We start from the raw sequence: 14,148 nt of genomic DNA on the forward strand, positions 1-14,148 counted from the left end.
CGTAACGTCGCAGGGAATGGAGCTCAGCAGCACTCGGGCACTGTGTGAATCGAGCGGAGGACGGCTCGATCACACAGCGCGGAGGACATCGCTGGATCCAGGGGACAAGGTAAGTAACTTCTCCCTGTGTCCTCCCTGTATCCAGCGATGCGATCCTGAGTCTGGCTCGGGGTTACCACTTATGATAGTAAAATCCCAACCCGAGCCAGACTCGGGATCACCGCCAGGGAGGTTAAAGCAAAGTAAATCTCCTCCACGATCACAGAACTATCACCGCACACAGCTTTATTTACTGCTAAGCAGACTGTGCATCTGGATTTCTGTGCAGGAGGATGTTAGAAAGTTTTTTTTTTATCTAATATTCATCAGTTAACAAATATTAACAAATTAATGTATGTCACAAAAGTGAGTACACCCATCACATTTTTGTAAATATTTTATTATATCTTTTCATTTGACAACACTAAAGAAATGACACTTTGCTACAATGTAAAGTAGTGAGTGTACAGCTTGTATAACAGTGTAAATATGTTGTCCCCTCAAAATAACTCAACACACAGCCATTAATGTCTAAACCGCTGGCAACAAAAGTGAGTACAACTCTAAGTGAAAATGTCCAAACTGGCCCCAAAGTGTCAATATTTTATGTGGCCACCATTATTTTCCAGCACTGCCTTAACCCTCTTAAGCAGAGCTTCACAGGTTTCCACTGGAGTCCTCTTCCACCCCTCCATGACGGCATCACAGAGCTGGTGGATGTTCGCGACCTTGTGCTCCTTCACCTTCCGTTTGAGGATGACCCACAGATGCTCAATAGGGTTTAGGCCTGGAGACATGCTTGGCCCATCCATAACCTTTACCCTCATCTTCTTTAGCAAGGCAGTGGTCATCTTGGAGGTGTGTTTGGGATTGTTATCATGTTTGAATACTGCCCTGCAGCCCAGTCTCTGAAGGGGGGGGGGGAGGAATCATGCTCTGCATCAGTATGTCACAGTACATGTTGGCATTCATGATTCCCTCAATGAGCTGTAGCTCCCCAGTGCTGGCAGCACTCATGCAGCCCCAGACTATGACACTCCCACCACCACACTTGACTGTAGGCAAGACACACTTGTCTTTGTACTCCTCACCTGGTTGCCGCCAGACACGCTTGACACCATCTGAACCAAATAAGTTTATCTTGGTCTCATCTGACCACAGGACATGGTTAGAGTAGTAATCGAGTAGTCTGCTTGTCTTTAGTAAACTGTTTGCAGGCTTTCTTGTACATCATCTTTAGAAGAGACTTCCTTCTGGGATGACAGCCATACCAGTTTGATGCAATATGCAGCGGATGGTCTGAGCAGTGACAAGCTGTCCCTCCACCACTTCAACCTCTGCAGCAATGCTGGCAGCACTCATGCGTCTATATCCCAAAGACAACCTCTGGATATCACGCTGAGCACATGCACTCAACTTCTTTGGTCCACCGTGGCGAGGCCTGTTCTGAGTGGAACCTGTCTTGTTAAACCGTTGTATGGTCTTGGCCACCATGCTGCAGCTCAGTTTCAGGATCCTGGCAATCTTCTTATAGCCTATGCCACCGCCTTGCTAATGAAGCTGAGGGTAAAGGTGATGGACTGGCTAAGCATGTCTCCCTATCGAGCATCTGTGGGGGCATCCTCAAATGGAAGGTGGAGAAGAGCAAGGTCTCTAACATCCACCAGCTGTGTGATATCCTCATGGAAGAATGGAAGAGGACTCCAGTGGCAACCTGTGAAGCTCTGATGAATTCCATGACCAAGAGGGTTAAGGCAGTGCTGGAAAATAATGGTGGCCACACAAAATATTGACACTTTGGGCCCAATTTGGACATTTTCACTTAGGGGTGTACGCACTTTTGTTGCCAGCGGTTAAGACAATAATGGTTGTGTATTGAGTTATTTTGAGGGTACAGCAAATATGCACTGTTATAAAAGCTGTACACTCACTAATTTACATTGAAGCAAAGTGTCATTTCTTCAGTGTTGTCACATGAGAAGATATAATAAAATATTTACAAAAATGGGAGGGGTGAACTCACTTTTGTGAGATACTGATATATACAGTATATTTATATATATAATTTAGTGTGGACTAGATATTCAGTGTAGACTTTATATTCAGTCAGTGCAGGCAGTGTAGTATATATAACACAATGTATTAAAGAAGGGGAACCCTGTGCCAATTGAAAAAAAAAATTATGTGGGCCCCCTCCCCAAAATCCATACCAGACCTAAAAGCCAAAATGTAAAAAAAATGGCATGGGTTCCCCAAAATCTATACCAGACCCTTATCCGAGCAAGCAGTAATGGCAAGCCAGGAAAGGAGGGCCAGCGAGACCCCCCCCCCCGAGCCCTAACAGGCCGCTTACCTTCAGCATAGGGAGGGTGCTTTAGGGTCCCCCCCAAAGCACCTTGTCCCCATGTTGATGAGGACAAGGGCATCATCCCTGAAACCCTTGCCCAGTGGCTGTCGGGGTTTGCAGGTGGAGGGGATTTTCGGAATCTGGAATCTGGGTGACCCCGCCCCCTTCTGATGTCACATGATGTCAGAGGGGATGGGGTTACCTAATTACGTCACTGAGTGGCCTGGCCCTTGCCTATGTAACAACTGTCACCACAAAAAGACAGCAGTCGGCGGGATGTCTCCCATCGTGGCAGGGTTTTTTTTTCTATTTTTCATGTGCGTGCACCCTGATTGAAGATGGGTGGACATAGTGGCACACTTTTAAAAAAAAATTTTTTAATAAATTGTCAAAAACTGTCTCCTGTCATTTTTACTGAAGGGCCTGCTATGGACTGGGGGTGGGGACCGCCTGCCTTTTTTTTACATTTTTACATCTATATTACCAGGAGCCGACAATACATTATAGCCACGGGCAATTTTAAATGACATTTTTTTCCTTTTAGAAATGAAATTTTGCTGCAGCATAGTAAAAGACATGAGAAAGATGCACCACTTTACAGGCAGACTAAGGGGACCCCAGCACAATATTTAAAGGAATATTACATTTTTATTGTTTCAATTTAAGCATTATTAAAAGCTTTACATTACATGCTGCTGTTTTTTCAACACACACATCTTTATAAATGATATAGGGTCTGGGATTAAAAGTACAATTTCTGTTTTTGCAGATGACACCAAGCTATGCAGTGGAATAATGTCTTTACGGGATTTCTACAATTTTCAAGCTGACCTCAATGCACTGTCTAATTGGGCAACTAAGTGGCAAATGAGGTTTAATGTTGATAAATGTAAAGTTATGCACTTGGGAGCTAAGAATATGCATGCATTATACATACTAGGGGGAGTACAAATGGGGGAATCCATAGTGAAGAAGGATCAGGGAGTTTGGTAAATCATAAGTTCACTAATAACATGCAATGCCAAGCTGCGGTTTCCAAAGCGAGCAAAGTCCTTTCTTGTATTAAGAGAGGTAAGGTGCTCCTGCACCTTTTTTGGAAATGAGCCAAATCACAAGCGATGATCATGTTTAGATGTGTCTGATAGTGTGGGATGAAATGAACAACCCAGCATGTGACCTCCATACACTTTACAAAAATATGCTTCCATTATCTCTGTTTTTATAACAAGCAGATTTTAAAGATTCTCTTTTTCCTGGTTGGCAGAGTTTGGTGCTGTATTTTTCTTTAGAAAATGACGTATCCCCTACTACCTTGCACCAGCCTAGCTGGTTTTAATCTGATTGAGTAGTTTGTAATTTTATCCTTTAACCCCAAAACCACATTCCAATAGTACTGTATTTGATGTAATAATATGCACACCCAACAACATTGTTCTAAAAGTATCAATGCAAGTGCGTGGTGAGGCTCATTTGCTGAAGGCTATGGTAAGTATTACTTTAAAAAAATAACTTTAAGTCTTTGTATTGTGTATAACACAGTTTAACTATACATTTTTATTCCTGAAATATTTGCACAGTATCGGCCTTGACCTTTTCTTTTTATTTTAGTAATTTTTCTGGTTTGTGCTGTTTAGAGTTCCTTCAAGTATAAGTGACAGCCATGTCAAACATTTAACCTGAGATGTACTAACACGACCAGACAAATGTATTTCTCTACAGATTATCATTTTGAAATATCTTTCAAAATAATAAAAAGTTACTACTGAAAAATGTTTGCCCTTCAGTCAGTTTAAAGTAAACTTGTACCACCAATTTAGGGCTCATTCACAGTACATGCAATGGCCAATGTAATCCCAATGCATGGACAAGGCAGAAGACCTTGTTTTTTGTTTCTCAAACGAAAGGCTCAATGTCACTGTGTTGCAATGTAAACCCACACATTTTATGTAATCTGTTACTTCTCAAGTCCCAGTGAACCCCACACTCTGTTAAACGCTGATGAAGAAGATGATATCAGGTCCCCAAAATGCGTTGGCCGCTGTACCCAACTAATATTTGGAATAAACTTAATTTCAGACTCCAATATTTTGGGGTGGTGGCTCAATTTCCAGATCATTGTTTTTCATTTTCAGCTCACACCAGACTTTATTTTGCTTGACTCTTTTAACCATTTAAACAAAGAAGTTCTTCAGTCTGTTTGCAAAAAATGAAAAGTCTGCAGATCCAAATATGGTAGCTACTGACTTTAAATAAAAAGGTACTTACCTGTCCAGGGATCCAGCACCATCCTCACTTGGGCCGTTCTTCTCAGGTCTTTGGGTCCCCTGCATCGGCATGTTTAGTGTGGGAAGCCAGCTGTGATTCCATGCGGCTTCACAGCCAACTTCCCACTGCTCATATGTGAGTGAATGTTCCTGCAGCCACATGGGAGTTTTTTTTTTTTTTTTTTTTTATTCTTTATTTAAGGTTTGCAGTAGAACATAACAGTATGACATTACATACCATACTCAATGAAATCCATCAATAGGCAACAATACAACCATATCAGTGAATCAATGGATATTAACGAAATCACAAACAGGGTTCCAGTACAGCAATATAAGATCTCTGTAAATTGTGGGCAGTAGCCTCTACAACAAATATATCCTGTATTATAACCTGTAGTATGATGGAAGACCATCATAGAAATGTTGGTGTCTTGAACATACCAGCAAAAAATAGGAAAAACATTAACTAGCAGGTACTGAACCACTAAAAGTTGGGAAGCAAGAAAGATCGGTGGGCTGGAGATGTGGGCGGGCTGGAGGATGACGAATGGGAAGAAGCACTGGACACCTATAAACAAAAGGTCTCAACTAAGTTGTCTGACCGCCTTATGCAACTCTATATCTTGCATAGATCATACCTGACCCCGATCCGACTGGCCAAATATAAACCTGACTACAGTCCTTTATGCCCCAGATGCAATAGTCCATGCAGCACTTTTTTACACATTCTATGGTTATGCCCTGCAATACAGGACTATTGGACCCACATTGTGAAGTTCATCCATGACGAGATGGGATCTCCCCTGACGTTGTGCCGTAAACAATGTTTACTGGGGATATTTCCAGATGCAGACTCGGATAAATTCCATAAAATATTCCTCCAAGAATCGCTTTTCACTGCCAGACTACTTATAGTGAGAAAATGGCTTCAGGCTATGCCCCCATCACTCCAGGAATGGATAGCCGCAATTAACAAAGTTCTCCCCTATCAAAAAAAGAGATCTCTGTCCATAGAGGCTGCCCAGCCAAATATGGGAAGATATGGGACACCTGGTTAGGCAATGCTGCTAACTGCAATGAGGTACTCGAATGACACCCATACTGATCTTTGTTTTAGTTTCTGTTTACCTTTATTGTTTTTTTTTTACTTCTCCCCCATCACAATACCAGGCCTGAGCACCCTCCCGCTAGTAGACCCAGTCATTAAATACGCTATGCTCATATACTCACCATCTTGGTTTATGCATTGTACTATTGTGTGTAGAAAAATAGTGTGTAAGCCCTTGTACACACGGTTGGACATTCCAAAGGAAAATGTCCGATCGGACCCTGTTGTCAGATAATCCGACTGTGGGCTCCATCGGACTGTTTCCGTCGGAATATCCGACGGATAAAGTTTTAGAGCTGGGTTATAAAACTTTCCGACAACATGATCCGATCGGACTTTGTTCGATTGTGTGTAGAGAATTCCGATCGGACAAAGCGCCATACATGCTCAGATCAAATTCCTAGACCAAAGCTATTGGCTACTAGCCTGAACGTAGTCCCGTCGTAACAAAATAACGTCGTCACGTTACGTACGATCGGATTTTCCGACAACTTTGCCCGACCCTGTGTATGCAACACAAGTTTCGGACAAAATGTGTCGGACAAAATTTGACGGATTTTGTTGTCGGAATGTCCGACCGTGTGTACAAGGGCTTAGTGTAACACCTGTTTAAATCCGTTTTGATGAGACAGCCTTGACAATGTATACTCTGTAAACTGCCTTTACTCTTCTAAAAAAAAAAGCCTCGTTATTTGTAAAAAAAAAGTTGGGGAGCAAAATGTGGATGTTACGCAATATATGGCTCTTAACCCTATCCTCACAGTAACAGCATCCAATGATCAACGCATACCGAGAGACTTTTTCTGTTTAATAGAGAAAAAGGACGACACCCTAGGTGTCTAGGAAGTAAGTAAGAAGGAGAAGTAAAAGTAGGGTTGCTACCTGTCCGGGTTCAGGTTTGGAATCATACATTTGGGTTCACCTGAAACCAGGACACGTTGTTCAGACCAGACTATGGCTTCCCAGCAGGGTTGCTGGCTGTAGTTGTGTAAACCTAGAGTGTCTGTAAGCCCTTGTACACACGGTCGGACATACCTACCACAAAATCCGTCAGATTTTTTCTGACGGATTTTGTCCGAAACTGGTGTTGCATACACACGGTCGGACAAAGTTGTCGGAAAATTCGTTCGTTCGGAACATGATGACGTTCGTTGGCTACATCTGGATGAGAGGTACTGACTGCCAAGGGGTGAGTGAGCTCACCATCCATCCCTGTCTGTGACTGAAGTCTCCCCCTTCTCTCTCCTGCCTCTGAGTGAGTACACTGGAGCGTTTAATAAAAGACCACATCGACGAGTTCTTGCTGAAAAAAAAACACTTTAAGCAGCAGACAGCATGGATTCATGAAACACAGAAGTTGTCAGACAAATCTGATTTCTTTTTATGAGGAGGTAAGCAAAACCTTGGACAGAAGGGTGGCGGTGGACGTGGTAAACTTGGATTTTGCAAAAGCGTTTCGAGTTTGTAAATGGATAGAAAATTGGCTAAAAGACAGAATTCAGAGAGTAGTGATGAATGATTCTTACTCTGAATGGTCTAAGGTTATCAGTGGTGTACCCCAAGGTTCAGTGCTGGGACCCTTACTTTTTAATATCTTTATAAATGATATTGGGTCTGGGATCAAAAGTAGCATTTCTGTCTTTGCAGATGACACCAAGCTATGCAGTGGAATAACGTCCTTACATGATGTCTCCAATTTACAAGCCGACCTCAATGCTCTGTCTAATTGGGCGACTATGTGGCAGATGAGGTTTAATGTTGATAAATGTAAAGTTATGCACTTGGGGGCTAAGAATATGCATGCATCATACATGCTAGGGGGAGTACAACTGGGGGAATCCATAGTGGTGAAGGATCTGGGTGTTTTGGTAGATAATAAGCTCAATAACAACATGCAATGCCAAGCTGCTGTTTCCAAAGCGAGCAAAGTCCTTTCTTGTATTAAGAGAGGTATGGACTCCAGAGAGAGAGATATCATTTTGCCCCTGTTCAAATCATTAGTAAGACCTCACCTGGAATATGCAGTTCAGTTTTGGGCACCAGTTCTCAAAAAGGATATCGGGGAACTGGAGAAAGTGCAGAGAAGGGCAACCAAACTGATAAGAGGCATGGAGGAGCTCAGCTATGAGGAGAGATTAGAGGAACTACATTTATTCACTCTTGAGAAGAGGAGAATAAGGGGGATAAGATCAACATGTTCAAATATATTAGGGGTCCATATAGTGAACTTGGTGTTGAGTTATTCTCTTAGAGGAAAAGAGATTTCATCTTCAAGTATGGTTAGGCTTCTTCACAGTAAGAGCTGGGAAAATGTGGAATAGACTCCCTTTAGAGGTGGTTCTGGCAAGCTCAGTAGATTGCTTTAAGAAAGGCCTGGATACTTTCCTGAATGTACATAATATAACTGAGTGGGTACTAACATAGGTAAAGTTGATCCAGGGAAAATCCGATTGCCTCTTGGGGGATCAGAAAGGAATTTTTTTCCCCTGCTGTAGCAAATTGGAGCATGCTCTGCTGGGGTTTATTTCGCCTTCCTCTGAATCAATTGTGGGCATAAAATTGGGTATATTGGATTGTACGATTATTTTTTATTTTATTTATTTGTTTTTAAGGTTGAACTGGATGAACTTGTGTCTTATTTCAACCTGACTAACTATGTAACTATGTAACATGAAGGTAAATCAGGGTTCTCAGAGCACCCTTTTACATCAGAGTTCCCCTTTACACCAGAGGCCACAGTGTACCCCTTTACATCCGAGTCCTCTCTGTACATCAGAGTTCTCAGGGTCCCCCATTAGATCAGGGTTCCCAGAGCATCCCTTTTGTTAGAGTCCCCAGAGTTCTTCCTTACATCAGAGTCTGCAGAGTCCCCCCTTACAGTTTAAGGGAACTCTGTGAGTTCAGAAAAAAGGGGAACTCTGTGGACTCTGATGTAAAGGGGGACTCTTTTGATTTACTTCATTTGATTAGAAATTTTATTTAATTGCAAAATATATGTATAGTTCATACTATAAAAATAGATTGACTTGTGCGCCGCTAAAAGGTGAAGAAAAGGTGGCAACCCTAGGTAAAAGTAGGAAAGCAGTAAGGGAGGAGAGAAGGTGGAGAGCTTCGGCAGAGTTGATGAAACAAGGTGTCAAAATCCCATGAAGGAATTTGCTTAAGCATATAACAGATATTCATCCAAGAACTAGAACATGTCCCAGTATAGCCAGTGAGTGAGGCCCGGAATGGAAAAGACAGAAAAGAAAAAGTAGTGCAGGGCCGGGCATGACCATGTGTTTAGGGGAGACAATGCATGGGTTAATATGAAGAGATTAGAGGGGAGGGGACAGGGAGAAAAGTCCAAGGGGGAGTGGTAATATATAAGGAGGAGGCGGGGCTGGGCTGGGAAACAGAAAGTTGTGGAGAAAGAAATGAGGAGGCAGTTTTTTGCTCTGCTCCTCCAGCATGGCTGAGATGTCACTCGGATGAGGGCCTTTATGAATGACCAGTTGAGCGGATGGAGGCTGGGAGGTGGGGGTTGCTGTGCATGCAGAGTTTGCAGCCTCTGGCACTCTGTTTTCACCAGGGCCCTCATCTGGGACCATGTGCCAGGCAAGGAGCCCTCTGGGGGGAACAATCCGGTCCCCCAGCAAAGAATAGCCAGCCGTCTGCCTGAGCAGGGTCTGGGTGGACTCCACGCCACCAACCCAGCTCGGTGGGCGGAGCCACGGGCCCTTATGGTGCCGCTTCCCCGCCCATGAATCGCAGAACTACTACCTCCTCTGCCTGCATCGCTGCCCAGGGAGGAAGGCTTGGCGAGGGAGACTTATTAGTATGGCCATCAGGCTTTTTTCAAGGGGCGGGGCTCCGCGGGTGGGCGTGGCCTATACCGGCGGCTCGAGATGGCACAAGATGGCGGTGGAAGGACGAGGTTGACCTTCCAGGTCACAGTATGTGAGGGCATATGTGGAACTGTGGCAGGAGGCGGAGCTTCGGGGGTGAGACAGGCAGTACAAAGGAGGGACTCCACAGCCCCCAGGACCTCTTTGCCTGGGGGGCTGATGACACCACCGGTCCTGGTCTGGGACCACAGGTCGGAAGGCGAGCTGACAGTGTGCGAGGAGGAGGAGCCGCAGGAATGCGAGCCAGCGATGGAGGCAAGCGAGGCGGCTGTTGGGGTTCCAGTCAGCCTGGTAAGTCAAATAATGTCTAAATGTTTTTTGTTTAGGGGCATTGCAGGATTTGTTGGGGGGTTGGAAAGGGGGGTGCAATGTCGGCAGTGGTTGCTCCTCCTTGAACAGAGGTGGTGGATGCTGGCCCACAAGTGGCGGGCGGTGCACCTGCCAGTTTTGGGACAGTGGTGCAGTGGTGGGGTTGTCAGGTAATGGGAGGATGGAGATGGTAAGGATTGCAGATGCAAAAAAAAAAAAAAAAAAAATAAAAATAAAAACAAAATAAATAATAAATAAAAATAAATAAATAAATAAATAAAAATGTGAGATGTGTGGGTGCTTTGAGGGTCCCCTGGGAACACAATTAAATAGGGGGTCCGGGATGCGATTTGAAAAGGCAAGTGTGTGGAGATCTTCTCGTTATGTCCACCTTTAAAAAAAGAAGAAAAAAAAAAAAAGGGGGGGGGATTTACATTTTAACCACTTTCAGACCGGACCATTTTGCTGGTCAATGACCAGAGGTCTTTTTACAATTTGGCACTGCGCTTCTTTAACTGGTAATTGCGCGGTCATGCAATGTTGTACCCAAACAAAATTTGCGTCCTTTTCTTCCCACAAATAGAGCTTTCTTTTGATGGTATTTGATTGCCTCTGCGATTTTTATTTTTTGCGATATAAACGTAAAAAGACCGCAAATTTTGAAAAAAAATGATATTTTCTACTTTTTGTTATTAGAAAAATCCAATAAACTCAATTTTAGTCATACATTTAGGCCAAAATGTATTCAGCCACATGTCTTTGGTAAAAAAAAAGTCAATAACTGTATATTTATTGGTTTTCGCAAAAGTTGTCACATCTACAAACTAAGGTACGTTTTCTGGAATTTACGCAGCTTTTAGTTTACGACTGCCTATCTCATTTCTTGAGGTGCTAAAATGGCAGGGCAGTACAAAACCCCCCCAAATGACCCCATTTTGGAAAGTAGACCCCCTAAGGAAATTGATAAGTGGCATGTTGAGCCCATTGAATATTTTATTTTTTTGCCTCAAGCGATTGAATAATGACAAAAAAAAAAATTTTTTTTTTTTTACACAAAGTTGTCACTAAATGTGGAGTCCATGGAATATTTTATATTTTGCCACAAGTTGCGGGAAAATTACAAACTTTTTTATTTTATTTATTTTTTTCACAAAGTTGTCACTAAATGATATATTGCTCACGCATGCCATGGGCATATGTGAAATGACACCCCAAAATAAATTCTGCTGCTTCTCCTGAGTACGGGGATACCACATATGTGGGACTTTTTGGGAGCCTAGCCGCGTATGGGGCCCCGAAAACCAAGCACCGCCTTCAGGCTTTCTAAGGGCGTTACAGTTTTGAAGGCCATAAAATGCCAAGATGGCACAAACTCCCCCAAATGACCCCATTTTGGAAAGTAGACACCCCTAAATTTAGGGGTACACTAGTGAGACTAGGTAATAAATGGCGGGTGCCCTGAAACTATAAAAAAATAACTAACCAACCAGCGTCACCTGTAACAGTTATATGGTGATCACTGGTGAAAGGGTTAACTAGGGGGCAATCAGGGGGCTTTATGCGGTAGTATATGGGGGTCCCTGGTGCTATAAAAAGCTGCGGCGAACCTAAATACCTACCTGCCTAACTAGCGTCACCTGTGACACTAATACAGCGATCAGAAAAACGATCGCTTATTAGGCTGGGTTCACACTGGAGCGATGCGGGAGCGCCACGAATCCGCGGCGGGTTCCGGAATCGCATGCCTCCCGGCGGCAGTTCACACTGCCCTATGCGAACTGCTGGGAGTGTCAGTGAAATGTTAATGACACCCCCAGATCAGTTCGCATATCGCAGTGCGATCTGCAAACTGGGATCGCATGGTGTGAACACCCATGCGATCCGATTCTGCTGCGGACCAAAAAAAGGGTCCCGTGCGAGTTTGCGGCGGGTGCGACACGAATTCAGCCATACTATCTGTATGGCTGAACTCGAATCGCACAGAGATCGGATGTGATTTGCACTGCAGTGCGGTGCGAATCACATTCGTTCTCATAAACCGCTGCAATGTGAACCCAGCCTTAGTGACACTGGCGACGGGGGGTGATCACGGGGTTAAACCTTTATTGGGGGGGTTAGGGGGGTACATTAGAACTAAAGGGGGCTAACCCTAACTGCCCTAACAGTTATTACAGTCACAAATGACACCAATGCAAAAAAAAAAAAAAAAAGTGCAATTGGTGTCACTGTGACTGGGGGGGCAGGGGTAATTGGGGGGGGTGATCGGGGGGTGAAGGGGGGGTGTGAGTGTGCCTGGCATGTTCTACTGTGTAGTGTCGTGTTGGTGCAACTCACCGATCCTCTCTCCTCGGTGCCGGAACGAAAACTACCGACACGGAGGAGAGATTACATCACTTCCTCTCCTGTGTTTACATTACAGGAGAGGAAGTGATGTCACGGAGCATTTCTATTCGTCGGGAGCGATCACGAGGGGGTGGCCATGAATGAATGGCCGCCCCCTCATCCCGGATCGCTCCCGAACGAATACCGACCGCCGCAGGCACCGGGGGGGGCCTGATCGGGCCCCCCACCCGCGGGAAGGCAGGGACGTATATATACGCCCATATGCCTGCCCGTGCCATTCTGTCGACGTATATCGTCGTGCGGCGGTCGGCAAGTGGTTAAGTGTATAGGGTCAAGCAGGAAGATCAAGGGAAAAAGGATGAAGGTAAGAGGAGGTACCGATCGCTTTTGCCGACGGCAGTCGCCATTATGCGATTGTCATGGGGGAAGAACCCGAACATGGTTCGGCGTTGTTCTGTTATATGTAGGCCATTGGTAGGTGCACATGTTAAAAAGGGGGATCTGATTGGCTACGGGATGATGAGCAGTTTAGACTGCGCAGGTCGGTATGGCCGTTTCTTAATGGGGATCAAAGGATAGCGGCTTCTGGATGCGGTTTCTGTAGTAGTAGAGGCAACTATACCCCCCTCTGGATGGTCAGCTGAAAAGAAAGGGGTGGGTTGGCAGTGCAATGTGAGCTCCTGTCAGTTCAGTTAAACACGAGTGTTAAAAGGGTGGGGGGACCCATCCATTGTATTGTGGCTTCCTGTGAGGACGATGTACAGGCAAGCCTAGTCACACAAGGGATGACTTTTGGAAGGGGGTGAAAAGGTTGCAGCCTTTCATAAGTAGATACGGAAATAGCGAGGCTGCTTGCCTCCGGGGTTTTTAATGGGGTCTACAGCGGGAGTGGTGCCTGAGAAGGAACCAAACAAGTTTTGCCTCGTTTCCCCACTTATCTGTCAAAAAAAAAAAAAAGAGTTCTGTCATAATCCGATGCAGTGCACTGTGTCCGATACTTCACGTACACAGCTATAAGGTGGGTTAGGTGTGACAGAAAAGGGGCGCCTATGGCAAACTAGGAATCCGTGTTCCACTTGCTTCCAGTTTATTCGGAGAGCTTTGGCTGCTGGATAGATGCTGGCAAGATGAGTTTTTTTATTTTTTATTTTTTTTTACTTGGAACGATGCCTGCCCATGGGTTTCTCAATTTAGTGGGCTATGGTTAGATGTTTAGTTCTTTACCGGAGTGGGGGGGTAGAGACGTGTCGGTCCCTGATTCAATCATACATGGCTTGGACGTTTGTATGTTGGGCCGCCTTCCTCCGATGTGTGTGCGATTATACTTTATACATTGCAGCACATTGCAGGTAGGTTCATTAGTGCCATTGGCTGCAAAACACAGGGGGCCGACGAGGGATATTGTACTATTTTGTTCTGGCATTGTGATTGTTTCGGGGGTTACGGAGGGTCATCTGTCGGTGACCAAGTTGGAGGTACTATAGAAGGGGGTGTGTGAGGCCCAGGGACGGCGTGAGGTACAGTTGAGGACTTTGCATTCATTGTTGGGTAAGTTCAATTTCACCTGCCGGTTTTATTCCAAGCGGGTTTTGGCCGACGGTTGCCGTCTGCTACAGTGGGGGTTTCAGGCCCTGGATAATTTAAACAGTTAAATGCGGAACATAGGGAGGGTTAGAAGGTTTGGTACGAGTTCTTGGCCACATATAACGGACGATAGGTGGATGCCAGGTCGATGGGAAAAGAGGTCACGAACACAGCGGGGTAAACAGGTTTGGGGGAAATTTCTCTTTCAGATGCAATAGAGTGAGGAAATTTGGCCCCAATTTTGTTGGGTGGAAGTGGGGTGTT

At 44.7% G+C, this 14,148-nt stretch overlaps 1 protein-coding gene across 6 annotated transcripts in view; it reads left to right on the forward strand.

The window, feature by feature from the left end:
• The window catches only part of LOC143933945 (galactoside alpha-(1,2)-fucosyltransferase 2-like), a 299,455-nt gene that overhangs the window by 140,424 nt on the left and 144,883 nt on the right, over positions 1-14,148 (forward strand). The window contains exon 1 of one of the 6 annotated variants that reach the window (XM_077457131.1): positions 3,834-3,871. The exons of the other annotated variants lie outside the window; for them this stretch is intronic. The gene's annotated coding sequence lies outside the window, so the exon portion shown is untranslated. Of the gene's footprint in view, positions 1-3,833; positions 3,872-14,148 lie in introns of those variants that run through there. 6 annotated transcript variants of the gene reach the window in all.

Source organism: Lithobates pipiens, unplaced genomic scaffold (assembly GCF_037356315.1).
Source record: "Lithobates pipiens isolate NorthernLeopardFrog02 unplaced genomic scaffold, aLitPip1_a1.2 Scaffold_27, whole genome shotgun sequence".
Taxonomy (NCBI): Eukaryota; Metazoa; Chordata; class Amphibia; order Anura; family Ranidae; genus Lithobates; species Lithobates pipiens.